Source organism: Notothenia rossii, assembly GCF_949606895.1.
Source record: "Notothenia rossii genome assembly, chromosome: 2".
NCBI lineage: Eukaryota > Metazoa > Chordata > Actinopteri > Perciformes > Nototheniidae > Notothenia > Notothenia rossii.
The window spans coordinates 6,620,785-6,631,710 of NC_136904.1; the positions used below are offsets into that span (position 1 = coordinate 6,620,785).

At 37.9% G+C, this 10,926-nt stretch overlaps 1 protein-coding gene across 5 annotated transcripts in view; it reads right to left on the bottom strand.

The window, feature by feature from the left end:
* LOC307030444 (up-regulator of cell proliferation-like) overlaps window positions 1-10,926 on the bottom strand; it is a 93,023-nt gene that overhangs the window by 81,938 nt on the left and 159 nt on the right. The window lies entirely within an intron of this gene.

Below are 10,926 nucleotides of genomic sequence, written 5' to 3' on the forward strand. Positions count from 1 at the left end.
GCATGAGAACTGGAGTCTAATCAGATTTTTGCCTTTGTTGATTGGGCGGAGAGTTCCCTGTGAGGAACCAGCTTGGCAGATCTTAACAGACCTGAAGGACATTGTGGATCTAGTAGTCAGTCCCATTCAATCCCAGGACTCCATTGCATATCTTGATTTTAAGATCTCTGAGCACCGAATTAGATTCCAAGAGGTTTTCCCAGACTGTCCCCTTAAACCAAAACACCATTTCTTAGAACATTACCCATACTTGATCCATCAATTTGGTCCACTAGTTTCCCTATGGACGATGCGTTTTGAAGCAAAGCATAGCTTTTTTAAAAGAGTTGCCAGGAATATCAGGTGCTTCAAAAACGTGCTACTTTCCCTTTCAGAGAGACATCAGTATCAGATTGCCCATCATTTGCATGCATGTAGCTTTACCAGACCTCTATTGGAAGTGACAAATGTTTCCACTGTACACATCGATGTTCTTAACAAGGACATTTCAAATGCTCTGAGACGGAAGTCTTCAGATATGGACACCGTGGGCTTGGCCAAAAGCGTGACATATGATGGACTAAACTACAAGTGTGGAATGATCTTGATCCAAGGCTCACTGGGAGGACTGCCAGAGTTTAGTGAAATCATCCAAATGGTGATACTGCAGGACAAGTTGATCTTCATTGTGAAGAAGCTCATTGGATGGTATATTGAACACTATAGAGCTTTTGATCTCAAACCATCCCCAGTCGAGGAAGTGGAACTTATTGAGCCACAAGAACTACATGATACATACCCACTGGCGGACTACAAAATTGGAGGGATGCGTCTTGTCACATTGAAAAGATATATCCATGTTTAAAGGGTGAGCTCTCTCCATGTAATGTTGTTTTATTTTGTTCTCAATACAAGCCAAAGGTGGTCCACTTACAGAAGGTAAATTACAGGACATGAATTATGAGAACCTTTTAACTGCATGTGGGTGTTTTTTGTTTTTTTATTGATTGCCCTTAAGGGATAGTTAAGTATTTTTTAAAGTGATTTGCCTCACCTTATTGTGCTTTTGCTCTCTTTTCAGACTGCCATGGCTCATTCCACGACTGCCAGACTTAAAGTGATTTTGGGGGACAACAACATTGAAAAACTGACACTTCCCAATGGCATACCAGAGTCACTAGATGACCTTATCGGCACGATAAGGAGTACATTCGGATTAAAGTGCAGCTTGAAACTGCAGTACATGGACCAAGATTTTGGCAATGACTTTTTCAATCTGAACTCTACTGCTGAACTTCAGAATTTGGGGACAATCAAGGTGATCCAGCAAACAACCTTGATCAGTGCCACTGCATCCTCTGCTTCTGTTTCACCCGAGTCGGATGACTGTGTCTCACTGGCATCAAACGATACTATACTGCTTTCATCCCCCGAGTCTCTGTCATCTCGAACCAAGCAGTGGCCAGAAGAATTTCCAATTCCTCAATTTTCCTACGACACAGAGTTGCAGTTAGTGAAAGGTAATTCTGAGTGCCAGGTTGGAAACAAGTTGTTGACCTTGAGCTCCAGAATGAAATCAGATATCTTGAATAGAGTAGTTGAAGAAATGTACCAATATAAGGCCTACCCGGAGGATGCACATTTCTGCACAGTTGCAGAGTCCTTAATCAAAAAGCACCCTTGTTTAAAAGAGCCTGGCTCATTCAATGGCTGCTATGGCTGGAAACAGCGACTGAAGTACAAAATGGGGAACTACCGGACTCAACTCAAAGTGCAGGGGTGTCCAGAGCTGTCAGTAAATTCCCTGAAATCGAAATCAACGTCAGATGCTTTCCCTGCTAAAAAGGTGAAGAGGCCAAAACGATCCGAAGCCAACTTCTATCCATCCTTCCCTACTGGAGAAACTGAGGACAGCATGGAAAAAGAGAGAATAGAACTTCTGACGGATGTCAAGATGAGGAACAATGAAAGGGTAATCACGAACAAAATGGCTTGCACGTTTGCCTACAGGCGACAAGAGGTGGTCAACCAAGAACCCAGCATTGAAGACTTTAAAGACAGGTGGCCTGCCCTATTCCATCAGAAAGAGGTATGGTAACAATGGAACTGAAATGACACAAATTGAACAGTTTATTGACAGAATTTACATATTCAAGTAAACTTTTCGTTGCATTGACATTTTGCCTGTTGTGTATGCAGGCTTCAGTGTTTACGTTGTTAAAACTGAGATTGTATGTGAGGTAATTTGCATGTCCTTTTTATTTATTCATTGTCATCTGTTTTAGATCAATGCAGAGTTCCTGAGGCTCATGGCTGTTCCTCTTGAGGATAAGTTCTTTGCCCAGTTAGACATCCAATCAAGTCAGCTAATCAGAGTCATCCGTGCCAAAGGTGGAGCAACACGCCGAAAGACTGCTGACATCATGGACATTTTGGACCAGGTACATCTAGAGCATCAAAAGTAACAAGTTTCCTTGGTTGCTTAGAGGGTGTCACAGTACCCCTATCTATTAAAGATGCATCATCCGGGTTAGCTTAGCTCCAGCGCCGGTAGCTAAGGGGATCAATAGCGTGCCTCCGCTGGCAGCAAGAAGATGAACTAAACGACTCACTAAACGCTTCTGTTTATTTACCAAGTTATGTTATGCTCGTTATTTCTGGCACGTGTTATTTTATAACCAAATGCATACTGGTAGGAAACCGCATGGGATGTAAACAAGACGTCAGTGACTATAAGGAGCAGAAGAGAGGTTGCTGTGAAGATCCAGAACTGTATAGATTTGAACCAGAATAAGCAGAGGAGCACCTAGATGTTTTGGAAGGGGAGCTGGTGAGGAGAGAGGCTGAGGCTGATGTACTGAGTGGATACGTGGGAAAGTTTCAATAACTGCCGGTTGAGTGACAGATTATTGATAAACAGATTGTTTTAACACAATCTGTTGTACTGTCCTCTCGCCTGATATATCAAACCTTCCAATTGATGGCAGCTCCCGGTGTACTCAAAGGCACTGGTTTGCTGTCGGCAGGTGGACAAGCCCCACATCGACACCGCTAATGACTCTCTCCTCGTCCCCAGGCTGTTAACCAGCCTCTCCTCTCCCGCTCTCCTTCCAAAACATGTAGTTTCTCCTCTGTGGTTCAAATCCATACAGTTCTGTATCTACGCAGCAATCTCTCTTCTGCTCCATATAGTCACCAACATCTTGTTTACAAAAAAGAAAAGCCCATCTGCGTGAGTTTGTGTATGCCCGCTGTGCTCTTTCCTACCGGTATGTATGTATGTATGTATGTATGTATGTATGTATGTATGTATGTATGTATGTATGTATGTATGTATGTATGTGTGTGTATGTATGTATGTATGTATGTATGTATGTATGTATGTATGTATGTATGTATGTATGTATGTATGTATGTATGTATGTATGTATGTATGTATGTATGTATGTGGTTCTAAAATGACACAACGTGCCAAAAATCACGAGCGCAACATAATGTGGTAAATAAACGAGCACAAGTGTTTGGTGATTGGTTTAGTTTTATCTTCTTGCTGTAAGTGGAGGCAGGCTACATGTTCCCCATAGCTACCAGTGCTAGAGCCAAGATAACCCGGATGAGCGACCTATGCCCCTAACTTCATTAAAAATGCACGCACAGTTAAAGGGAAGGTTTCTGTTGCCTTGCAAAGTGCTAAAAATTAAAAATATTCCTTTAAGTTTTAGGAGTAGGGACACCTGTCTTCAGAGATTTTGAAGATTAAATTAATCAAGATTTTATTGTCCTAGACTGAGGACATTCATCTTCGAAGGGAGTGTGTCCTGAAAGCCCTCATCTTCTTCCTTGGCGAGGATGCAGATGACCTTTGCATGTCTGCTCATCTCATATTAATCCTGTAAAACATACAGACATTTTTGTCAACTATAATTACTGAAACCTGGTTGGATTGACTACATGTTGTATTTATAATATATGTAGTGATTCTTGCGTAGAGCTACTGGTGAAAAGGTTAGTCTAGAGTCCTGCAAAACATCAAGACACACTTTGACCCTTTCACGATACCAGGCTTTGCCAATAATGAGATGTGTGGCTGAGCCTTTAAAAGGCTCCAATCCATATAGCACTATTCAGTGAAATGAAGTCGATGTGATTTTGCAGTTGTCTTTTTAATGTGAGGCGTGAATAAAAGTACAAAGTGATGACAGTGATGTTTTGTGTCATGTACTTTAGGACTCTGGACCAGAGGACGTTCAAAGGGACCTGGAGCATCTCACTGTGGCAGTGTTTGTCATTCGAAGGGACGGGGAAGGACCGCAGGAGCCACCTGAAGACATGGGCATCGTCATCGAGGGCGTGAAGGTGTTGCATGGACTGACTTCAGTTGCCTCAGCTTGTGCCCTGCTTCTAGGTTTGCTATATGCACTTAACCTAGCTTATCCCAAACCCCTTCGTTTTACTTTCGAAGTGCTCCAGAAAATCATCATGGAGCTTGATCAACACAAGATGTCCCCCAAAGTCCAAAATCTGTATGGCAGTCTTCAAAGCTCGCAGTAATGACACGCATCACAATTGATTCCCTTTCTGGACCCAAAAATGGCCTAGGGAGGAACAATGTTAAGACTTGAAACTGAAGCCTCTTTGGGTGTTTTTGCCTTTGTGTGGTTAAAGAGACAATCGAGAGACAAATATTCTTCAAACCACAAGATATACTTGATTTTGTTGCAGGTTTTTGGAGGTGCAGGAGTTTTTCTCCAAACATGTTTCCTTCATTTTCTGGGGAAATGTTGAGCTTAGAGCTCAAATACCTTACTGAGGTGTTATTGTGTTATCAAGTGTTATCAATTGTGCACACTGTTGTGTGTCCGATTTTAAATCGTAAATTTAGTGCCTTTCATCTATACTTTTATTTCTTTTTTTTTGAAGTAAAAAAAACGACCTGTAAGTCATATTGTGAAACTAACTTACAGGATTTTCTTTTTTCAAAAACTGGCGGCTGCCAGAAGTACGCTACAAACGCTTTTGTACGGTTGCCGAAACTGAAGAAAGGCCTTTTATTTATTTTATTTTTATATATTTTTTTTGTTACTACTGTGTCTACGAGCTTATGCTGGTAAAAACTGGTTCTATATGGGAAAGATTTTGCTTGCCCAAACTGTTATGCACTTTTTATGCATTAGTCTTGTGATTGTTAAAATGCATATTTGTTCAAATGTAATTGTCCTTTAAGCTATCCTGGATGAGCAACCTTTGTTGACCGCTACATCAAAAATGCATGCAGTTACAGGAATGGTTAGGCAATTCAAAATGTCTAAAATCTACATTTGTTGTCTAAACTGTAATGCATGTTGTGCATATGTGTTTAAAGAAAAAAGTAAACTGTATGCATTTAATGTGTTGGAAGATGTCGGCATATTGCGTTTTATACTTTCATATAATAAAGTATTCACAAACAGTGAAAATGTGATATTTTTTTGAAAGCCAACTTAAATTTTTAATTGTAAAAAAAATATTTTATTATGTTGAGCAAACTTACATTTCACATTAAGGTTACTATAAAAATATTCTTAACCTCAAGGCAGAATATTGGGTTCTAAGGAAGCAGTATTTTACTTTAGGATATAGCAGAAAATTTAGTTGGAAAACAAGGACATTTTAATTTGTTGTGCATTCATTTTAAGTTTGATTGATGCAAATTGTTTATTTGAAAACTAACATATTAGTAATTCGATCTGACTTAAAATAATTGGGTCAGTCTAACTTGCTATTTTTATTTGAATAAACTTAATTAATTTATGTGTTACCAATTGAAGTAATTCAATTAAGTTGATCCAACTATTTTCTTTTTACAGTGTGTGTAACACCTTCACTTCTACATAATACTACAAATTGTTATGATGAGAGCCATTCACCAATCAAACGGTGGTTCTTATTTCATTAAGTTTACATTTTTATTTCCCTTGTAACTTACGACAATGACGCAAGTTAAAATCATATGGTATGACATAATACTGATGCACTCGTAAGCATTAACTCAGCAAAAATACATGAAATAGAGTTAACATTAGCTGACGTGTTAACAAGCTGGCAATCTTTCCATTATTAACAGGTTGGGAAAGATTATTATGACACACTAAAACTTGATTTGGCAAGTTCACATTACATTGGCAACAAGTGAACAACTTCACTAAGTTAGCAACAAACAGGACTTACCTCATAACTATTGTGTCTTCATGTTGTACCCATGGATATATAAAGTGATGGTTCAACCGCGAGAAGTTCTTCTTCCATGGAAAGGAAAACGATGCCCTTACCGTTATTCTGATTGGCCCGAAGACTCAAGAAGCATCTTTGAAAATGTGTTTCACTGAGAAAAAGATTGCGACGTGACAAGCATTTTCAGACCCACGTCTGGTCTTCAGTCCAAGAGAAATTGTGCTGGCCCAAAATTGCAAATTTCGCCAGAAAAGCGACTACTTTTGCAGGTATGGTACATTCTCAAGACTTGCACATTCACATGTATACATTTATACACGTTTTCATTTTTATTTCCCTCGTAACTTAAGACACTGACGCAAGTTAAAATCATGTGATATGACATAATACTGATGCACTCGTAAGCATTAACTCAGCAAAAATACATGAAATAGAGTTAACATTAGCTGACGTGTTAACAAGCTGGCAATCTTTCTATTATTAACAGGTTGGGAAAGATTATTATGACGCACTAAAACTTGATTTGGCAAGTTCACATTACATTGGCAACAAGTGAACAACTTCACTAAGTTAGCAACAAACAGGACTTACCTCATAACTATTGTGTCTTCATGTTGTTCCCATGGATATATAAAGTGATGGTTCAACCGCGAGAAGTTGTTCTTCCATGGAAAGGAAAACGATGCCCTTACCGTTATTCTGATTGGCCCGAAGACTCAAGAAGCATCTTTGAAAATGTGTTTTACTGAGAAAAAGATTGCGACGTGACAAGCATTTTCAGACCCACGTCTGGTCTTCAGTCTAAGAGAAATTGTGCTAGCCAAAAATTGCAAACTTTGCCAGAAAAGCGACTACTTTTGCAGGTATGGTACATTCTCAAGACTTGCACATTCACATGTATACATTTATACACGTTTTCATTTTTATTTCCCTCGTAACTTAAGACACTGACGCAAGTTAAAATCATGTGATATGACATAATACTGATGCACTCGTAAGCATTGACTCAGCAAAAATACATGAAATAGAGTTAACATTAGCTGACGTGTTAACAAGCTGGCAATCTTTCTATTATTAACAGGTTGGGAAAGATTATTATGACGCACTAAAACTTGATTTGGCAAGTTCACATTACATTGGCAACAACTTACTTATAGTTAAGTTTGCAACAAACAGGACTTACCTCATAACTAGTGTTTCTTCAAGTTGTAACGATGGATATATAAAGTGATGGTTCAACCGCGAAAAGTTTTTCTTCCATGGAAAATAAAACAATGCCGTTACCTTGATTCTGATTGGCCCAAGGACTCGAGAATCATTGTCGAAAAGTTGTTGTACTGAGAAGAAGATTGCAACGTGACAAACATTTTCAGACCCGCGTCTGGTCTTCAGTCTAAGAGAAATTGTGCTGGCCAAAAATTGCAAACTTTGCCAGAAAAGCGACTACTTTTGCAGGTATGGTACATACTCAAGACTTGCACATTCACATGTATACATTTATACAAGTTTTCATTTGTATTTCCCTCGTAACTTAAGACAATGACGCAAGTTAAAATCATATGACATGACATAATACTGATGCACTCGTAAGCATTAACTCAGCAAAAATACATGAAATAGAGTTAACATTAGCTGACGTGTTAACAAGCTGGCAATCTTTCTATTATTAACAGGTTGGGAAAGATTATTATGACGCACTAAAACTTGATTTGGCAAGTTCACATTACATTGGCAACAAATGAACAACTTCACTAAGTTAGCAACAAACAGGACTTACCTCATAACTATTGTGTCTTCATGTTGTACCCATGGATATATAAAGTGATGGTTCAACCGCGAGAAGTTCTTCTTCCATGGAAAGGAAAACGATGCCCTTACCGTTATTCTGATTGGCCCGAAGAATCAAGAACCATCTTTGAAAATGTGTTTTACTGAGAAAAAGATTGCGACGTGACAAGCATTTTCAGACCCACATCTGGTCTTCAGTCCAAGAGAAATTGTGCTGGCCCAAAATTGCAAATTTCGCCAGAAAAGCGACTACTTTTGCAGGTATGGTACATTCTCAAGACTTGCACATTCACATGTATACATTTATACACGTTTTCATTTTTATTTCCCTCGTGACTTAGGACACTGACGCAAGTTAAAATCATGTGACATGACATAATACTGATGCACTCGTAAACATTAACTCTGCAAAAATACATGAAATAGAGTTAACATTAGCTGACGTGTTAACAAGCTGGCAATCTTTCTATTATTAACAGGTTGGGAAAGATTATTATGACGCACTAAAATTTGATTTGGCAAGTTCACATTACATTGGCAGCAACTTACTTATAGTTAAGTTAGCAACAAACAGGACTTACCTCATAACTAGTGTTTCTTCAAGTTGTAACGATGGATATATAATGTGATGGTTCAACCGCGAAAAGTTTTTCTTCCATGGAAAATAAAACAATGCCGTTACCTTGATTCTGATTGGCCCAAGGACTCGAGAATCATTGTCGAAAAGTTGTTGTACTGAGAAGAAGATTGCAACGTGACAAACATTTTCAGACCCGCGTCTGGTCTTCAGTCTAAGAGAAATTGTGCTGGCCAAAAATTGCAAACTTTGCCAGAAAAGCGACTACTTTTGCAGGTATGGTACATACTCAAGACTTGCACATTCACATGTATACATTTATACAAGTTTTCATTTGTATTTCCCTCGTAACTTAAGACAATGACGCAAGTTAAAATCATATGACATGACATAATACTGATGCACTCGTAAGCATTAACTCAGCAAAAATACATGAAATAGAGTTAACATTAGCTGACGTGTTAACAAGCTGGCAATCTTTCTATTATTAACAGGTTGGGAAAGATTATTATGACGCACTAAAACTTGATTTGGGAAGTTCACATTACATTAGCAACAACTTACTTAAGGTTAGGTTAGCAACAAACAGGACATAGTGTCTTCATGTTGTACCCATGGATATATAAAGTGATGGTTCAACCGCGAAAAGTTCTTCGTCCATGGAAAATAAAACAATGCTCTTACCGTGATTCTGATCGGCCCAAAGACTCAAGAAGCATCTTTGAAAATATGTTTTACTGAGAAGAAGATTGCGACGTGACAAACGTTTTCAGAACCACGTCTGGTCTTCAAGGGAAATTGTGCTGGCCAAAAATGGCAAATTTCGCCAGAAAAGCGTCTACTTTTGCAGGTATGGTACTCAAGACTTGCACATTCAGACGTAAAGATTTGACAAATTCATAATTATTCATATCTGTTTATATGTAAAGATATTTAAATTGTACCTTATACTGTCACTTAGATTTCTAATTTGTTGTTCTGATAGTGTGAACTTTTAGCTGTCCTGTTCTGTGTTTCACCCTCATTTCTGTTGCTGCTCTGACACCTGGGTTTTCCTACGAGGTTTAATAAAGGTTTATTTGATCTTACCTTATATCAACATTTTCCTCTAAGGTCAAAGTGAAAGAAACACAATATATTATGCTACTGATTGTCAAGAAAAGTAGAGCTTGGATGCCAGGATAACACCCAGTATCTTTAGTTCCAGGATTCCATGAAAGAAGGGAAGAAGAAAAATAATGATGCAAGAAACGAAAGAAAGGGATGACATTTGAAATATTTAAGGGACTTACCTTGAGTTTATAACAAATTAATTCAGCACTAAAGATTAATGTGGAAGAATAAGAAAATGTTCATCCGAGCACAAAGTAGAAGAAAGACACAATATTAAGCTACTGAGTTTGGCTGTCAGATTAAAACCAGTGACTAAGTACATTTGCTCACAGAATGTAGTACATTACTTGAGTATTTCCATTTTGTACTACTATATCCTTCTAGTCCACTACATTTTGGAAGCAAACATTGTACTCTTTACTCCACTACGCGTTTTTTTACAGGATAATATTATTAATACAAAAGTACATCAACTAATACATTATAATGTAGTATTTTAAATTAAGATACTTGGCGTTATAAAAGGTTATTAAAGGTTACTAAAGGTATCTCAATCTTTTCCCGTTGTACGATTAAAATGTTGAACACAATAAAAGATCAATAATTCTATCCCTTTAATATACTGTATATATTATTCCAACAATGGTCTCTTTGGATGATGAGTATGTTTAGATGTGGTGCTACTTTATACTTTGAATCCATTCAGAGGCAAATATTGTACTTTTTACTCTATTACATTTAATAAGCACTCACATTTAATTTGTACATATAAAAGCACACGATAGGCTGATGTGGTATAATGCATTGCTGTACTACTAATATACACAGGATTGAACATTTCTACTATTTTAATTCAATGTTGACAAAGTACAATGCTCTTTACTTTTGATACTTGATGTACATGTGTCTGTTACGCATGTACTTTATATTATTCTGAAATAGGCCATTGTGAAGAATCAGTACTGAAGTACATTTTGTTCCTAATACTTTTTTGCTTTTACTTAAGTGACATTTTCAATGTGTAGAGACATAGAGACTTTGACTTGTAACAAAGTATTTCTACACTGTGGTATTATTACGTATAAGGTGTGAGTACTTCTTCCATTGATTAACACTGTCTTTCCAGTTTTGGGGGTTTCCATAAAGTACTTGAAGGATATAAAGAAGATGTAAGAAAGGAAAGAGGTGTGTTATGATACCACCACCCAATCTAAATCTGCAGAGTAATTTCAGCAGTAAAGATAGACATGGAGCCGCAG